The sequence below is a fragment of the Lolium rigidum genome, chromosome 2, assembly GCF_022539505.1.
Source record: "Lolium rigidum isolate FL_2022 chromosome 2, APGP_CSIRO_Lrig_0.1, whole genome shotgun sequence".
Taxonomy (NCBI): domain Eukaryota; kingdom Viridiplantae; phylum Streptophyta; class Magnoliopsida; order Poales; family Poaceae; genus Lolium; species Lolium rigidum.
Window position 1 is genome coordinate 71,681,563 of NC_061509.1, and position 6,968 is coordinate 71,688,530.

The following is a 6,968-nucleotide window of genomic DNA, read 5'->3' on the forward strand; positions in this document are numbered from 1 at the left end:
CGATAGGGAAGTCGTCCTGTTCTGGAAGGCCGTAGTGAAGGGGGCCGGTGGCAAGGCTTGGGCCGTCGACGGTGAAGGTGGGCCGGTGCTGGTAGGAGCCAGCGGTCACGATTGTTGGGGAGGCGACGATGGTTGTGGAAGGGGAGGGGGTGGCGGTGGTTATTGGAGCAGGGGCGGCGATGGTTATTGGGGCAGGGGGCGGCGGCGGTTGCTCTAGGAGTCGGGTCGACGGGGGACCGCCCGGCGGCGGCGGGACGTCCATAAGGCGGCGGCGTTGGGGGCCTCTGGCTGCGGCGCACGCGGGGCCCTCTAGCTGCGGCGGCGTGGGGCCGTCTAGCTGCAGCAGCGGCGCGACGGGCCATCTGGCAGCAGCGGCGCGGCGGCAGCGCCCGGAGGCTGGAGGTGGAGGTGGGAAACGTGGGAGGTTGGGGATGAACGGGTTCGTTGCCTCTTTTTCCTCCAACGGCACCGTTTCAGGGAGGTATTTTGCACCCATATATGAAATTTGCTTTTGGTCGAACTATTTTTTTCTCCCTCGTCTCTATATAGGGCTAGACGGTGCTCAGAATTTTAGAATAGTAGAGTGTCACCCCATATATATACACTATTCTTCACGATTTAAGCTAGCATCAGTTTTATGTGCCTTCTTTGTGTTTTGTAAAACAAAATGCAAGCATACTTCAAATGAGAGAGAAACAAAATCGATTGAACTACTTGACAATTTTATTAATCTTTTTCAATTCCCGTCGGAATGTACTCACCTAACCGATATTAGGACCCAATCATCATGTCTGAAGTAGTTAGTCTAGTCCTGGGAGAGTGAGCATTCCTTCGTAATGCATTGACAAAGTGATTTTGCTTTATTGCACACTCCCATCTCACTGTGAGCCATTTCAGGTTCAGTGCCACAAACTAAATTTTTTTTGGAACAGAGAATAATTTTTATTTGTGTACTCTTCGATGGAATGTAAACTTTCTGAAAATTACTGTTTGTAATGCAGAAATTGAAAGATTACTCCCCGGCTGAGTGGGGAGGTTAAAGAATCAAAGAAGAAATGCTGGAGCAGGACACACTCGCCAAGGCTGCCTTTCAGCGCAAAACAGAAAATGGAAAATTTCTCCTTTGAGGCATAAACTCAAACAGCTGCAGAGTAGAAATACCTCCCTGTTTTAACCAGATTTGGAACTTACATTAAAAGGCTTGGAACGGGCACTAATCAACAAAATACTTAATTCCTGAGATAAAATACTTAATTCTCCGAATTTGTGTCCTCTCCAGAACCGAAAACACGCACTTGCGTTTCTTACCACCATGCGATTGAACTTTTTTGCTAAACTTGCTTGTACTGCCTAGCGCGAAAGAGAAAAAATTCAGAGAGCAGCAAGCAGACTTCTGAACTGCTTTGAAGAGCTGGAGGGTTTGGAAACTGAACTGCAATCTCAGATCATGTTAAGAAAAAGCAAAAGAAAGAAACGCATCAGCAGTATCACGCGAGAGAAGCAATTGCTCGTGCTTATTCCAGCTCGCGTTCACGTGCTCCTTGTCCAGCGACAGAATTCATTGGACCGGACTACCCGGCGGCGCCGCACGGGTAGTCGATCTGTGCGGCAGGTGGCACGCGAGTGTTTTTCCGAGAAAGGCTAGGCATAGATTAGCAGGTTAGCACGTCGCAGCTTTCTCTTGTCAGCCTAGAAGTGCACGGCGATACTGCTGTATGCATGCAGAGTCTCTTGTGACTGCAAGATAAAAACAAAACATCAAAAATATTCTCAGCCACGTATCTTTTACAGTACAAGGTATGGTTATCACCGTTTGCAACAGGTTGCAGCTCATGTCTTTTCTCGGTCATAGTGTTGGTGCACGAGTTAGTAATTTTTTCTCAGCATGTCTCCATAAACAAATCCGACCACAAAACGGCTGTTAGTAGCTTTCATGTTAATTAGGTTTTAGTTGCCAGATTACAAATTGCCAGGTTAATTATGCCTAGTTACTCAGATTTAGGTTATTTTTGCGAATTTCTAATTGTCCGGTTAATTATGCCTAGTTACTCATATTTAGTTGTTACTACTGTACTACCTGCCAGATTAATTAGACGTAAATGCCATATTAATTAGCCCCTAATACCAGAATTACCTGCCATGTTTAATTGTTACTAATTGACGCATTAATTAGTCATAGTTTCCATATTAATTACGCCCAATCACTAGATTCAACTGTTAATAATATGCTCGGGGCAATGGCTCGATGTGCTCGGCGGCGGCAGCCTCCAGCGCAGCTTCGTGATCGGCAGCGACGACGGCCTCCCAGCTGATGCGTTCTCACCGGCGGCGGGCTCCCGCGCGGCTCCTTTCTCGGCGGCGGCCGTACGGTGACGGCGGGCTCCCGCGCGGCTCCGTGCTCGGCGGCAGATGTGCGGCGAAGCCGGCTTCCCGTATTGCCTCGTGCTCGACGGCGGCCGTACTGCGACGGTAGGCTCCCGCGCAGCTCCGTGCTCGGCGGCGACGATGCGGCGACGGCGGCCCTCGTGCTCCGCGGCGGCTATGCGGCGACAACGGGCTCCCACGCGGCTCCCTGCTCGGCGGCCTCCTCCTCTTTTCCTCCCGGGGCTGCTCCTCATCGTAGTTTCACACGAAGACTATGTGTGTGGTCACGGGGAGACTTGGGATAAAGTGGAGGTGGCGCCGTGAGGATAAGATTTCATCATCCGCATTATTAGGGGAGGATGCCTTTTTTCCTAATAGTAGCCGCCGCACGGGAGCCACATCGATGCGGCGCTGATCTATAGATTTTCCCTTCATTTATTCGTTCCTTATGCTATGCACCTATAGAGGAGTTGCATCACTGGAACCAAAACGAATAGAAAATGGAGTGCTTGGGCTATGCGCGGAGCTTCCATCAGCGACCCTGCGATGAGTACATGGAGCTCACGATTGCAGTACAAGGAGCTCGCGTCGGCAGTGCAAGCATAACATTAGTGCAGTTCGAGTCTGCTCTAGCAATTCACTAATTTTTGTTGTATTACTAGACGTAATGCTCCTTGGATTTGGGGAAAAATCAAATTGATTCCAATCTCTCGGACATAACATCAAACATGTAGAGGGCACCAAATTTGTGAAATTGCTGAGGTAAGAAGTCCAGATCGTATCAGAATTAGCTATGAAGTTTCAGATTACTAGTTGGATCTTGATGAGAGATGGCCAACATCTGTCTAGGGCGGATGAGTCCCAGATTGAAAAAACGTGGCCAGCTCTCTCTCACCTGAAGAAGGCTGCTCGTCCTTGTCTCTCATCCGCACTTTCGGTCGCCTCCAGGGCTGCAATAGAAAAGGACGCCGCTCCCGGCCGTCGGCGCACCATGCGGGGCTGCCGGGCTGTCGCGGAAGCTCGATGCATCAAGGGAAAATTCACCCATGGGTGAGAGCCTAGACGGGATAGTTGATAGCCAGCGCAAAGGGGATTTCACCCATGGGTGCGTGCGGGGAAGGAGGTGGGAATTTCCGGTTTTGTCAGCTCGATCTGGGAAGGAGAAGCCCGGTCGGCTCGGGCTGGGAGCGGCGGAGAAAACAAGGCACGGCGGCGGGATGAGACAGGAGCCGCGGCGGGGGAAATCGGCACGGGAGCTAGGAGTCACGCCGGCGGGGGAAATCACCGTGGCGGCTGGGAGTCACGCCGGCGGCGTGCTCGCGTCGGCCGGACGGGAAGAAGGCTCAGTGAAGGCACGGGATGGGGGATGGGGGATGGGTTCCTTTTTCCCCATCGGTTCGATCCCCGACTTGTATTTTTCTGTACACAAGGTTGTACTTCCCGGATAACAGGGTTCAACTTTCTGTCGAACTTACCTGAACTTCCCGTTTTCTTCACATGTACTGATTATACCACAAGTTTCTCAACCATTTGTCGGAACTATGCAAATGATATACCGTTGGATAGATAATGAAAAACCGCAAGTTTTTCATGTTCACACTTTTCACAGATTTTGCATGGTTTAAATTTAATTTTGAAAATACGAAAACGCTTCTATATGGCCAGAAAACGAACTTTTAGTTCGATTTTCGAACCGCTTATCCAAACTGTGAAAATGATATACGGTTGGAAAGATAATGAAATTGCGCAACTTTTTCATGTTATAAGTTTTTTCAAAATCCTCACAGTTTTTGAACAATTTTGAAAATACCGAAATTCGGACGTACTCAAAAACGAGCGGACAGTAATTTGGATGAATTTTTTCAACCGTTTGTCGGAATGATGCAAATGATATGGCGTTGGAAAGCTATGGACTAGGCGCAACTTTCTTATTCCAATTATATTCTCTAATTCCTTACAGTTTGAGAGAATAACTCGAATTACTGTCCGCCCGGTTTATGTGACGGGCACCAAATGATTTCCCCGCGATTTCCATTCGGAATATTTAAACAATGGAAATGATATACGGTTGGAAAGCTGACAAAATGGCGCATATTTTTTGTATTTACCATTTTTGCCAAATCCGAACGATTTAAAACTAATTTTAGAAGTTTTGAAATCATGTTTCCGGTATATTTTGTGGGATAATGGTTTGAATTTGATGACTTAGATCCATTTATTTGTTGTAAATGTTGTAGGTAATGAAATTAGACATATACTCTACCATATAAAGCTTTTGGTGACAATGATTGAAGTGGTTGATGATCAAATCGACGAGATTTGCACAATAGATTTCCGCCCCGTAAAAACAGAGCGCTGAACTTCCCTCGACATGAACTTGTACTTATCAGGCAATGCGGTTGTACTTCTCGGTGCGGTTTCATGAAAGTGTTCAGTAAAACAGCTATAATTCCTGTATTTTCTTTGGACACCTTGTAGTTACTGTAATTACCGCCTGTACTTCATGTAGTCTATGCTTGTACTTCTCGAAATCACTGCTTGTACTTCCCCGCGGATGATGTAATCAGTTTGTTTTTTCGACATTTGGATTTTGCTAGTTTTCTTATACTTCCTATACTAAGTGTGTGTACTGCTTATGTCGAATGGTTGTACTTCTTGTATTCAAGTATTTGAGCTTCCTCACGGGGTTGTGGTATTATTTTGTTTTTTCTATATTTAGGTTTTGTCGGTTTTCTTGTACTTTCTATATTAAGTGGGTGTACTGCTTATCAGTGGCGGAGCGTGACCAAAGTCAGAGCAGGGGCAAAATTGAATCTTAAAAAAAAATTAAGCTATGCACCTAAAATTTGCTGCAATTTCACATTTTATTCGTACCAACAAGATATAATTTTAAATCTTAAAATGTACATAATTTCCTTATTTACACAGGAATAGACGTAACAAGAAGTGAAGAAAAAAATTGGCCAACATTCGCCGATATGGCCAGTAGTGATTTATTGATTATCATACAAGGATTTCTTTAAACTGATTAATATAAGATTTGGCATAGAGATTTCTTGTTTTATTTGCAAGAAAAAGAATATCTATCCACCGATGGCTATCAACGAACAGCATAAAAAATCAGTCATTGTCCGGAAGCTCCAAGGTAATAAAAAAGAACGTACTACCTCTGAACCCAGCATGACCCATCTCATCACACAGCAAACAATCATGAATGCACAGTGGAGGGCAAGTAAATGCGGGATGAGAATCCAGACGACTAGACCTATTTCTCTTTGCTTGGTTGCGCTTGACTGCACTTGACACTACGGAATTTGCTTAGAAAAATACAGGAGCCGCATTTGGAAGGGGGGGGTCGCAGCCCAGCTTCGCCTCCAAGGCGCTCCGCCAGTGCTGCTTATGTCGAATGGTTGTACTTCTCATAAACAAGTATTTGAACTTACTTGCATGGGCAAAGCGATTTTGCTTTATTGCACATTTGCATCGCATAGAGAGCCGTTTTAGGTTCAGTGCCACAAACTGAACAAGTAGGAATAAAAAATAATTTTTATTTGTGCTGTTTGATGGAATGTGAACTTTCTGAAAACTACTGCCTGTACTGCACTAAGGCCAGATACGTACTTGCTTAGTAGCGAGGGGAAAGAAGAAATGCTGGAGCATCGGTGCATACTCGGCAAATAGAGAAAAATCTCCTTCGAGGCATAAACTCAAACAGCTACACAGCGCAAATACCTCTATGTTTTAACCAGATTTAGAACTTACAGAGAAAGACTTGAAACGGGCACTAATATGAAAAGAAAAACAATCAAAGTATAGAACAAACGTCTGCTCCAGCTGCAGGCGTAGCGTAATGGCTCGATTCCTTTTTTCATGCATCAAATTGTTTTCTGCTTCACCTCGTGAACCACTGAAGTGCTGAACTGCTACTGTATGGACAAGCCGACAACAAAGAGAGATGCAAGGGAGGTCAGGTGCTCGCACATCCTTCTGAGAGCACTCACGCATGCGCGCAGGTGATGCAGCTTCAGAGCGGGGGTAGCGTCTGCGCGCTGGAGTAGGTGAGGCCGCCATGGCGGCTAGCGGCCGCGTGCGGGCTAAAAAGGTAGCCGCACAGTAGGGCTCTGGGCGGCAGCTTTTGGGGCTCTCCGGGAGGCGGCGCCGGGGTTATTCGGTGGCGACGCGGGGAGAGCTCAGGCCACGGCGCCGAGGGGCTTCAGGCAGCAGCGCAGGTGAGCTTCGGCCGGCGGCGCAGGGTGCTTCGAGCGGCGGCGATTGGGGGGCTTCACGGGAGTGGATGCTGCAAGGCCGGCGGCGCTAATCCAGGCCTGCGGCAGCCGGAGCAAGGCCGGTAGTGGGGGGCCTGGGTGGCGGCGGGGAGCATGGAGGAGGTCTTTTTGTGAGATGCAAGGAGGAGGTTGTGGTCGTGGGTGGTTGGATTGGGGACGATAGGGTGTGCGCAGGTCCGGTTTTTCCGCGGCCTTTTCTGGGTCGCGCCCCTTATAGATTCGGCTGGTGCTTCAGAATATTATTTTGGACGACCGGTTGCAAAATAGTTAACCCTATATATATATATATATATATATATATATATATATATATATATA